Source organism: Oncorhynchus clarkii, chromosome 8 (genome assembly GCF_045791955.1).
Source record: "Oncorhynchus clarkii lewisi isolate Uvic-CL-2024 chromosome 8, UVic_Ocla_1.0, whole genome shotgun sequence".
Lineage (NCBI taxonomy): Eukaryota > Metazoa > Chordata > Actinopteri > Salmoniformes > Salmonidae > Oncorhynchus > Oncorhynchus clarkii.
In genome coordinates, this window is record NC_092154.1 from 34,461,224 (window position 1) to 34,473,864 (window position 12,641).

At 42.7% G+C, this 12,641-nt stretch overlaps 1 protein-coding gene across 1 annotated transcript in view; it reads right to left on the bottom strand.

The window, feature by feature from the left end:
* Positions 1–2,521, bottom strand: part of LOC139415315 (visinin-like 1a) — a 56,208-nt gene extending 53,687 nt beyond the window's left edge. The window contains exon 1 of the mRNA XM_071163354.1: positions 2,249–2,521. The gene's annotated coding sequence lies outside the window, so the exon portion shown is untranslated. The remainder of the gene's footprint in view (positions 1–2,248) is intronic.
* Between the last annotated feature and the right edge of the window lie 10,120 nt (positions 2,522–12,641).

Genomic DNA, 12,641 nt, shown 5'->3' on the forward strand with positions numbered 1-12,641 from the left:
GTTTAGTAAAGTTAGATCAAAGCTGAATCAATGTCTTGCAAGATCACATAATGATTCATTTGCATTTTACATAACAGAACTAAATAACAGCATATAGTGTAGCATAGTAGGCCTAAAAACACCAAAAACACCTCCTCAGCAGGGCCGACCTATGCTGTTCTGCCGCCCTAGTTGGTTCTGAATGAAAGTTGAAAATAAGTCATTTATAAACCTGTTTGGACCAAATCAAGGCTGGTCCAGACCGGACAAAAAAATCAATGTCTGTGGACGTTGAAATCAAGGCCTGTCTGGACCGCACCAAATCTGAACCAAACATGACATACAAAGGTTTGGACACACCTTCTCATTCAAGGGTGTTTTTCTTTATTTGTACTGTTTTCTACATTGTAGAATAATGTAGAAGTCATCAACACTATGAAATAACACATAAAGGCAAAGGGTGGCTACTTAAAAGAATCTAAATCTAAAATATATTTTGATTTGTTCAACACTTTTTTTGGTTCCTACATTATTCCATATACTGTATGTTATTTAATAGTTTTGATGTCTTCACTATTATTCTACAATGTAGAAAATAGCAACAAAAAAAATCAAGAAAAACCCTTGAATGAGTAGGTGTGTCCAAACTTTTGACTGGTTCTGTATATGATTGGTTCAGAGATGGTCCGAACCAGACCAAATACCAATGTCCGTGGATGTGGACACCAAGGTTCAGTCTGTACTGCACCAAAAAAGTCCAAAAGGCGTCGCCGCCAGTCCGTGCTTACAGAGGTGTAGCCTACGGTGTTGCCTGAAATTGAACCTGACCTCGCTCAGGGCCACCAAAAGACTAGAGGCGGCACTGGAGGGAGGAGAAGAGACGTTTCAAACTGAACTTTCCAAACTGGAAGGCAGCTAACAAACATATTAGCCAATGCTTTAACTTCATCGTGACTTGTTCCAGTTTATCAAATCATTCCCTGAAATCATTTTCTGAATCTACTGCTGTAGCATTAGTCATGTTATTACAAAAGACCCAGATAGTGCAACTCTGCCACATGAGGTCTGTCTGCAGGTCATTGAGAGAAAGAAGCATGTTGACTTATTAAAACCTCTTGTCAGTACACTGAGGCAGTACCGAATTGCATACAGTGCGTTTCTAAGGATCTGGGGCTTATTCGTAAAGAATAGTCAGTCACTGGTTGATTCTCTTACAGTATATGAACTAGCAGACCTCTCTGTACATTGGCCAGGCGCATTATGTAACAGCATGTCCCTTTTCCATCATTTTCCAATAGGGAATGACCTTGAGTTAAAACCCAGGACAATACCAATAGCCATGTATACATGAATAAATGCTTAGTAGTTGTACTATAGGCCTACATAAAATCACTATCTATGACATGTGTCATATGCACTGCAGGTCTTGCAATCATGACCTCTTAGCACCACCACAAACAAGAGCATGACTTCAAGAAAATATATCCGTTTCAGATGTTTAAACAACATAATATGATTTAAACACATTGTACAAAAAAAAAAAATCTTAATTGAAAAAAAACTGTTTTCATTGGTTGGATTGTTTCTATCGTTATTTCACCACACATGCTTTGTTTCTAAACTATTATCATCAGCCAAATAGTTCCCTGCGTGCAGCCCAGCAAGCGCATACCGACCTGCCAGTCGCAGGGCAGCATCTCCTAAACACATCAGAACCACAGTGGAGGAAAGCTGAGAGGAAAATGCCATGTTACAGCTGCATTTAAAAAAATGTCATATATTGCATTTGACAAATGAATGAAAACGACAACGCACACACCTCAAACTGGATACTATTGACATGTAGCCCTTTTCTTGTTGGACTCCTGATACTTTTGTTTTTGAAATATCCACCAGTGGACTAAGCTAACCCACTCCCTCCACATACAGTATCAGGCTATTTGTTTGGGTCACAAAGTGCCCTAACTGACGTAACTGTTTTCTATAGCCTAAATGACAAAATTATGATTTGTAGTCGTACTGATGATCCATTATGATTTAGCATTTTCAGAAGATGGGGCATGCTTCCCCAATGTTAATGCTGCAAACGTCTTTATTTATTTCCAACTTTGTTTTAAAGACAACTAACCTAATTGTTAAATACATTATACTGCATACTATGCAGTTGAGTCTAGCAATGAATGGCGTATCTATACAAATCATAATGGAATAGAGGGAGGGTTTCCCTAATGCATTTGACTATTATCCATAATAAAGAAAACATATTTACCTTGAAAGAGTGCGAAGTCAATGGGGCTTTGCGCTCTTCTTCAGAGTGGGTTGTGTGCGGACAGAGACGCTATTAGTCAAACGTTTACTTTTCTGTCGACCCCTGTGGTGAGGTTTCCTTGGAAAGAAATGAGCCTAGTCGAAATTCACTGATGCAGTTCCGAGGATGCTACAAGCAAGCAGGACTGTCTACACACACTAATACACTCGCTGAGGATACAATGAAGCGCAGCGTCAGACCGTGTGCATCACGACTCTCTCTTTCCCTCTTTGTTTCTATCTCTCTTTGTTTCTATCTCTCTTTGTTTCTCTCTCTCTCTCTCTCTCTCTCTCTCTCTCTCGCTCTCTCTGTCTGTCTCCCTCACACAGAGTGGTTGATAATTGCAGAAGACTACTGTTTTGGTGGGGTGCTTTTTGAGTTTGCGCAAGATGAGGAAAGAAACAAGCCTTCTGCTGCACCTATGTTATGCAGAACTATGAAGTAGAATGAGCAGGTGGATTTTGATGTGGATTAAATGTACAGTCTTACAAGGGTCATTGTCAACAGATATAGGCTATGCTGTGAATATAAAATGCCTACGGCATGCAATCAATCTGCTAACATATAGTGATTATATATCTGCCAGCAATTGCTATCCAACCAGTCCTACTTTCTACAGAAACAACAGCAATTGATTGGAAAGGGAAAGGGGGATACCTAGTCAGTTGTACAACTGAATGCCTTCAACCGAAATGTGTCTTCTGCATTTAACCCAACCCCTCTGAATCAGAGAGGTGCAGGGAGCTGCCTCAATCGACGTCCACGTCTTCGGCGCCTGGGGAACAGTGGGTTAACTGCCTTGCCCAGGGGCAGAACGACAGATTTTTACCTTGGAACAAGTGATAATGTAACTAAGCATTTCTTTATGCTTTTCTTTTTTAAAGGCTACCAAAATGTGGGCTGCTTATCCTGATCCTGTTCTCATAGCATATCTGGTGTAACCAAGGACCTAGTTTCACTCTCCCATGCTTGTTTCGCGCCAAACAGCTGGTGGCAGCAGCATCAGCACCACACAGAGAGTGTTCAGTAACTATTTGTAGGCCAATTTGACGGAGCTAGCTGAAGTTAGCTTGCTAGGCTAGCTAGTACTTTCTCAAAGTTGTCTGAGAAGCCAAGTGACCTTGCTAGAGAATCTGTCTAAAACGGCTCATGAATTTGGCACCATCCCAGCGAACAACACACATTCCCACAATGTTTGAGAACACCTCCCTTAAGAGGTTTAATAGGAATGTTCCCGTGATGTGCAAGACATTTTTCCCAGAGGCCATTTCCTCAATGTCAAATAGAACGTACCCAAAACATGGTAACCATGTTCTTAGAACTAACGGTCTTATTGTCCTAGACACAGACACGTTTCATGGGAACGTTGCAAGAACATTAATGTGTCCAGTTTTCTGTTGCTTAGGAGAATGTTCCAGCAACGTCCCACCCAAACACACACAGAACAATTGATGTAACTATCAATGTTCCTGAACAGATTTCACTCGGTTTCCCAAACTAAACACTGGGTAGCTGCAGGAAAAATGGTTGAAGAGCCCATGGCATACAGAGTTTGGGTGGAACATCACCTGTCGGGCAGCGAGAGCATGCTCCTTAAACAGTGTTTTATGGGTGGAGTGAAATAAATGTTGTGATATTTATTTCTCAGCTGTTCATAAACCCGATGTAGCCTACAATTGAAGTTCAATGTCTTACCTGTGTTGAAATGTTTTCCTAACACATAGCGATGTCTAGCCTACTTGGGCACCGCGTCCAAACATTTCCCACTCTCCCACAACAAATAGCCTGAAGCCACAGGGCTGTTCTCGCAGGCTCTAATTCCCTATGTGGGAGCACTGCGAACCATAAATCAGGATTTTTTTAAACCTGGCTACATGTACATTGAATAACACAGCAGCTTTTTGGAATGTTTTGTTATTTTGGTATAACAAAACTCTACAGCGAAGTTGCCTCTTTTACAATGGGGGTCCATAGGAAAGAATGTCGGTTTTCCACAATTTGTGGGCGTGGTCGCGGGGAATTTATTGTTGTTACATGAATATTGACTGGGACTATGTTCGGAGTAAGTTCTGTCTGGCATCAAGGGAATGGTCTCTTGGAAGCAGTCTTTGCACATCACTGGAACATTCCTATGAAAACACTAGGTAATGACATAAAGAGACTCTAAAGAGAACGTTCTCTGAATGTGTGTGAACGTTTGTTGTTAGCTGGGTATGTCTTTGGTTCTATACTATTACCTATCTCCTAGCAACACTGAACAAAAATATATATTCTACATGCAACAATTTCAAAGATTTTACTGAGTTACCGTTCAAATAAAGAAATTTGTCAATTGAAATGAATTCATGAGGCCCTATTCGATGGATTTCACATGACTGAGGATACAGACATGTAGCTGTTGTCTACTGAACTTTTGGCATACTAACTATGTATATCCATACTATGAACAATAAGCATACTATATACTCAATTTACATCACAAATAGTACGGTTAGTGCGGTTAGTATGAGTATTCGAACACAGCCTATATGTATATCATCAACCATATTGAAATAAGAAGCTACAAAATATTCCCGTTGCTTTTAAATCATTAAGTCAGTAGTCAGTCTATTGGTGTTTGATTCTCATGTGAAAATGCATCTTTAGCCAAACACTCTTTGTAGACAACATGTCTTATCCAATGTGTGTTCTCAGAGTAAAAACATGGGTTGACTGTAAATCTGTCTTCGCTTTAGGTTTAGTGGATGATAAAGGAATGGATCAACACACACAAGATAGCTGTTTTCCGTTTGAGGAAGATGATGCTCCTTTGTCTCCTAAATGACCACGGACAGATTGCACAATAGCAAACAAACACAGTGGCAAATCCAAATTTCGACATCCCACAACTGTTGAGTTTCCAGAACATTGGCGGTTTCACGTCACTTCAGTGTAGACCTATTCTTCGGGACGATACAACATATGGAGTTGAATATGTCAAACACACAGATGTGTCAAACACACAGATGTGTCAAACACACAGATGTGTCAAACACACACGGGCAGGATTTCATTGTGAAGATGTGGGAACAGAGGAGAGTCAAGCTCTCAGAGATAATCAGGCAAGTGCAGGGTTGTGTGTCGTCAGTCCTCACGTTACAGAAGTAGGCGCTCAAGGCCTACGTCAAGGGGAAGGTGAGAGCAGCGTCCATTTAGTCAAACAGGCACATCTTCTTACAGCGTTCACCCTAGAGATGAAGCAGGGTGTGCGTCAGAAAAGTCTCACACTTCTGATGACACATCAACTGATACATCCTCAAGTCATGGTTTCAATCAGTCTGGGAAATCACTTGAATGCACTCGCACCGGTACCAGTCCCTCAGTAGATAAAGCAGCAGTGACAGAACAAAATGGTGACAGCCACGACCCAGTAACTGACCACAGCTCAAGTGTGAGTGACGGCTCTGAAGGACCCGATTACACCTGTGAAAGCCTGCCTCTGAATTCAGTTATTTACAGCATAGCTTCAGTATAGTCTCTGCTGAAGGTGAAAACAATCATCAGATTCAGAATGAGGAAGAACAGGAATTTAATCAGAATATCAGCAATGAGAAAGATGCCGGGTATTACTCATTACCCAGTGATTAGAGAGATGTCTTTACAGGAGGGGGGGTGTAGCCAGATTGGAGAAGTGAAAGAGAAGGTTTGTGATAGAGAAGGAAACGCCCAAGTTAACAAAGAGGAATTAATGCATAATGACAGCTCTGCTACAGCTGAGACAGTAGTTGAATATGTAGATGGCTCGGTCACTTGTTATGCAGTATTAGACAGTACTATGCTGAGTGATGGGGCGATCAATATGGTTCTTAAGCACAATGATCTCTGTGAAGCGATGTGGGGGCACACTGTTGGCACGGTGACAGCTGAAACTTTGTGTGAACTGGGGGATTATTACAACACAGAAACTGCCAGTGTCAACTGTCCTCAGTCAAGAGCCAGCTGATGATGATCGCAACGAGTTTAGCCGAACATGCAGTTTGCTGTGACGTTGACAGAGTGTCATTAGAAACTTCTGATAAGACTGCAGACATTGGATCATCTCAACCAGTTGAAGAAAGTACATCTCCTCTCCACCCACCATAAACACAATATTTCCCCTTGAGGCCTGCGGAATATGTCAGCAATGCTACGTTGGGGCTCGTCATTTCGATGCTCAAAATGGAACCTAACTCAAATGTGAATACGAGGACACCTGTCAGTTATCGGTGGAACAGCTAGGGGATCCATTATTGAGAGACACCTCTCAGCAGCACTACTGTCCCGACGAGAGTTCTGATGCTGAAGAGGGAAGTGAAACATGTTCTGACACAGCAAAACACACGTGTGAGGAATTGGACCCAGCTGGCCAGGTTCCTACCAATCAAGACTACCTAAAGACACATGAGACTGTTATTTTCCCATCTGAGTGCGCAGTTCTGGATGGAATAACGGTGGAAAATAGTGACAATGTTACAGAAACTGACCTGCATGTTGATTCAGTGAACCAGGAACGATACCTAGAAGTGACATGGTAAACACAGGCATCATAGGACCATTGACTGGTGAGTGGATCAACAACTGGGCTGAAAGAGAACTCTGCAAAATTGACAACCGACCAACACTCCACCTTCCTGTAGAAGCTACACCTGGAACTGTTCTCTTGCAGGCCGCCAAGGAGGGTCCTGCATTTGGTCACAATGACAGAACAGAAGCACTTCTCAAGATTGAAAACCATCACGCTGTCCCTTTCACCTCAGTACCCAACAATGCTGTCGGCCCAGGATCAAATTCAAACCCAGAGGATGACACAGTACGAGACTGAGAGGAGGACCGATCAGCCTCAGTCATGCCATCTGTGGCACATATCCTGTCTGACTGTGTGCCCGTTGGGTTTGAAACGTTCGAAAATATCCAGCTCTCTCCCCTTGACACCAATAACCTGGAGCACAGCCCTCTCCTCAGCAGTTTGCCCAGTGAAGCGTTTCAAACTGAGTTCCAACTTCACAGTGCTGGTGGCACTATGCCATCAGGAGAGCGTTAACAAGGACACATCAGAGGAAGTAGAGGACCAACGCCAAGAGAAAGCTGAGGGGGAGCTTTTTCAACTGTGGCAAAACCAGGTTAAATGAAGTCCCTGTCCCCAACTTTATCCCACCCCAAATCTCCACTCCATCAGTGAGTCCAGAAAAGCCTGGCCATACTTCAACTCTTCTCTATGGAACGTCCAAGTTTGATTCTCCCCCTCAGGCAAAACCCCCCACTTTCACCTCTAACAACAACATCCATCCAGTCTCTGAAACCCATGACTTCCCAGAGTTTGAAATGAAGGAGAGGATCGACGTGGTCATGGAATAGCTCTGCTTGTCTTTCGAGATCAGTGACGGGCCAGGTGAGAATTCATCCGGAAGAAGCAACATCTGCACTGTGGAGCTTTAGGGATCCTGGAGCTGAGGACAACGCTGCTTTAAAATGACCTGAGTGTTTCTATGGAATTTATTACGGCTGCAGTATGGCAAACTCCTTTCCCCCTGGGGATTAATAAAGTATTATCTCATCTCTCATCTTCTAGACAGAGCAGGAGTGACCGTCCAAGCAGCCAGGATGCAGGCACATCACTGGGAGATGACGACCGCAGATGGAAAATATATCAAGCTGAACCAGAAACCACATGTACCGCTGGGGGCCTTGACTGTGAACAGGAGGTGTCTCTTGAATGCAGCCATCACTGCACAGAGGGAGAGAAGTTCATGTACTCTTCAGTCAAGCACAAAGGTTGGTGTGATTTGTAATTGAGCAAAAGGCCCTGGTCTGATACTTCACTCATTAGTCAACTGTCTTGCATAAAGACGTCTCAGAAAACAAGCTAAATGATGTAACCCTAACTAGAACGATCACTGAGTAGTTAGGATTGTACTTGTATTTTTTTTTGCATCAATCAGACACAAATATATTTTTTTATTTCTCACATCTTGTGTCAATTTTTAGACAATCAATACATGTTCCAAAAGTACTTACAGCTATGGCATTACAACACTATTATAGAAATATTTTTTGTGGGGACAGTGATGGTCTATCTCAGGTATTAGCAACTGGCTCCATGCGGCCCCCTTTTGAAGGCCCTCGGATCAACCGAGTTAGTCTAGCGGCCAGCTATCTAAACTTGGTAATCATGGTCGAATTACAGATCGGGGGACCCCCATTGATTTTGTTAGTCAGTGTATTCACATATGCCAAAGGATGCTAGGCTTCCCTGAAACATTTACCAAAAAAAAAACATAGAAAATAAATGATCTTTCATCTCTCTGCGTTTCATAATTTTCCTTCAATTTGCAAGAAGCTGAATGTATCTCACCAGAGAAAGCATCCGAGTGAGGGAAAAAACGCCCCTCTTTCTACGTACTGTATGTGTAGCCCATCTATCTGATGCTGTCTGGTCAAAAATAATATCACGTTGTTCCCGCCTGTAGCATTGAATGCAAGGGAAGCCAGTGAGCATTTGGCCTCCCTTAATAATAAAAAATATATAATAATAGCCAATCAGAGTTGAGCTAAACTGAGTGAGCTCAAGGTGTGGTTGAATTTATTCTGCCGCTGTGTCTTCTTATTGTCTCGGCCATTAGGCCTATAAATCACATTGGCAAGGCAGATGAACTAACAGGTTATAGAGCAAACACCACAATTATCACAACACAGGTTGTAAAATGCCTTTTTTTTATGGGTTGGCTTCCCCAGTGATTTCACCCGCACACCGCTAATGTTAGTCAGTCTCACTCAGATATTTCATTAAAACCTACAAACATTTCTTCTCCGCCCCATGGCAAAATAAGTAGAATTGCATGAAATGAATTGTGAAATTGCTAAATCTTCTCTCTACCCCAGCAAAGCTGCTTAAAAGCTTCAAAATGTAACTTTGTTGGCATCCCAACCCAATTCCCATTGAAATTTCTATGGCTCCCTTTCCTAAGTTTTATTTTTGCGTTTTTTACATTCGGTTTTGTACACAAGCTACAAACAGCTGAAAATACAATATTTTTGCTTATGGAAGATATATTTCACAGCGGTTTAGATAGTACAACGATTCTCTACATTATACCATACATGGTGGTTTTGTCACCTAAACTGAAATCATGCAAACTATTAGAATTTTAGCAACCAGGAAATTGCGGAGCGATTTCTGCGTAGTGCTTCATTTGGGTACTCAGAGCAACTGATGATAAATTCAAATTGTTTTTGTAGCCCCCACCCTATCAAAGTTACCCATCCCTGGTCTATCTTATCTTAACATGAACGCCTTAACATGATGGTTTTGTTATTGGATTGGCAATGTTTGTGTCTACCCCAGGGAGCAGGCAAGAGATGCAATATGTGGTCTCCTGCCTTCATGTTCCTCCCATGCCTGGACCAGTAGGTAACACACACACACACACACGCACACGCACGCGCACACGCACACACACACACACACACACACACACGCACACACACACACACACACACACACACACACACACACACACACTATGGAAATGAAAGTTAATAGCAAGCCACTCTCAGGGAGTCTTTTGAAAATATATATATACAGTGCCTTGCGAAAGTATTCGGCCCCCTTGAACTTTGCGACCTTTTGCCACATTTCAGGCTTCAAACATAAAGATATAAAACTGTATTTTTTTGTGAAGAATCAACAACAAGTGGGACACAATCATGAAGTGGAACGACATTTATTGGATATTTCAAACTTTTTTAACAAATCAAAAACTGAAAAATTGGGCGTGCAAAATTATTCAGCCCCTTTACTTTCAGTGCAGCAAACTCTCTCCAGAAGTTCAGTGAGGATCTCTGAATGATCCAATGTTGACCTAAATGACTAATGATGATAAATACAATCCACCTGTGTGTAATCAAGTCTCCATATAAATGCACCTGCACTGTGATAGTCTCAGAGGTCCGTTAAAAGCGCAGAGTGCATCATGAAGAACAAGGAACACACCAGGCAGTTCCGAGATACTGTTGTGAAGAAGTTTAAAGCCGGATTTGAATACAAAAAGATTTCCCAAGCTTTAAACATCCCAAGGAGCACTGTGCAAGCAATAATATTGAAATGGGAGGAGTATCAGACCACTGCAAATCTACCAAGACCTGGCCGTCCCTCTAAACTTTCAGCTCATACAAGGAGAAGACTGATCAGAGATGCAGCCAAGAGGCCCATGATCACTCTGGATGAACTGCAGAGATCTACAGCTGAGGTGGGAGACTCTGTTCATACACATATAAGTACAGTTCAGTATACAATTTGTATCCTTATCTTGCCTTCAGAAATTTGCCTACAGAAATTTGCATCCTATAGCTCTAACTCCAAAAAGTTTTGGGACACTGTAAAGTTCATGGAGAACAAGAGCACCTCCTCAACAAGAGCACCTCCTCCCAGCTGCCCACTGCACTGAGACTAGGCAACACGGTCACCACCGATAAATCCATGATAATCGAAAATTTCAATAAACATTTCTCTACGGCTGACCATGCTTTCCTTCTGGCTACCCCAACCCGCCATTGTTGCAACACCTATTACCAGTCTGTTCAACCTCTCTTTCGTATCGTCCGAGATCACTAAAGATTGGAAAGCTGCCACAGTCATCCCCCCCTTCAAGGGGGTGACACTCTAGACCCAAACTGTCATAGACCTATATCCATCCTGCCCTGCCTTTCTAATGTCTTTGAAAGCCAAGTTAATAAACAGATCACTGACCATTTCGAATCCCACCGTACCTTCTCTGCTGTGCAATCCAGTTTCCGAGCTGGTCATGGGTGCACTTCAACCACGCTCAAGGTACTAAACGATATTATAACCGCCATCGATAAAAGACAGTACTGTGCAGCCGTCTTTATCGTCCTGGCCAAGGCTTTCGACTCTGTCAATCACCGTATTCCTATCAGTAGACTCAATAGTCTTGGTTTCTCAAATGTCTGCCTCGCCTGGTTCACAAACTACTTCACAGACAGAGTTAAGTGTGTCAAATCAGAGGGCCTGTTGTCTGGACCTCTGGCAGTCTCTATGGGGTACCACAGGGTTCAATTCTCGGGCCGACTCTTTTCTCTGTATATGTCAATGATGTCGCTCTTGCTGCGGGTGATTCCTTGATCCACCTCTACGCAGACGACACCATTCTGTATACATCTGGCCCTTCTTTGGACACTGAGTTAACTAACCTCCAAACGAGCTTCAATGCCATACAACACTCCTTCCGTGGCCTCCAACTACTCTTAAACGCTAGCAAAACCAAATGCATGCTTTTCAACTGTTTGCTGCCTGCACCCGCCCGCCCGACTAGTATCACTACTCTGGAAAGTTCTGACCTAGAATACGTGGACAACTACAAATACATAGGTGTCTGGCTAGACTGTAAACTCTCCTTCCAGACTCATATCAAACATCTCCAATCCAAAATCAAATCTAGAATCGGCTTTCTATTTCGCAACAAAGCCTCCTACACTCACGCCGCCAAACTTACTCTAGTAAAACTGACTATCCTACCGATCCTCGACTTTGGAGATGTCATCTACAAAATAGCTTCCAACACTCTACTCAGCAAATTGGATGTAGTCTATCACAGTGCCATCCGTTTTGTTACCAAAGCGCCTTATACCACCCACCACTGCGACCTGTATGCTCTAGTCGGCTGGCCCTCGTTACATATTCGTCGCCAGACCCACTGGCTTCAGGTCATCTATAAGTCTATGCTAGGTAAAGCTCCGTCTTATCTCAGCTCACTGGTCACGATAACAACACCCACCCGTAGCATACACTCCAGCAGGTATATCTCACTGGTCATCCCCAAAGCCAACACCCCCTTTGGCCGCCTTTCCTTCCAGTTATCTGCTGCCAGTGACTGGAACCAATTGCAAAAATCGCTGAAGCTGGAGACTTACATTTCCCTCACTAACTTTAAACATCAGCAATCTGAGCAGCTAACCGATCGCTGCAGCTGTACATAGGCTGTAAATAGCCCACCCAGTCTACCTACCTCATCCCCATCTTGTTTTTATTTACTGCTCTTTTGCACACCAGTATCACTACTTACACACCATCATCTGCTCATCACCATCTGCTCATCTATCACTCCAGTGTTAATCTGCTAAATTGTAATGACTTTTCTATTATGACCTAACTCTGTGTTGTTAGGCCATGTGTAACTCTGTGTTGTTGTTTCTGTCGCACTGCTTTGCTTTATCTTGGCCAGGTCGCAGTTGTAAATCAGAACTTGTTCTCAACTAGCTTACCTGGTTAAATAAAGGTGAAATAAAAATTGAAAAAGAATAATAATAATTAAGGACAGCC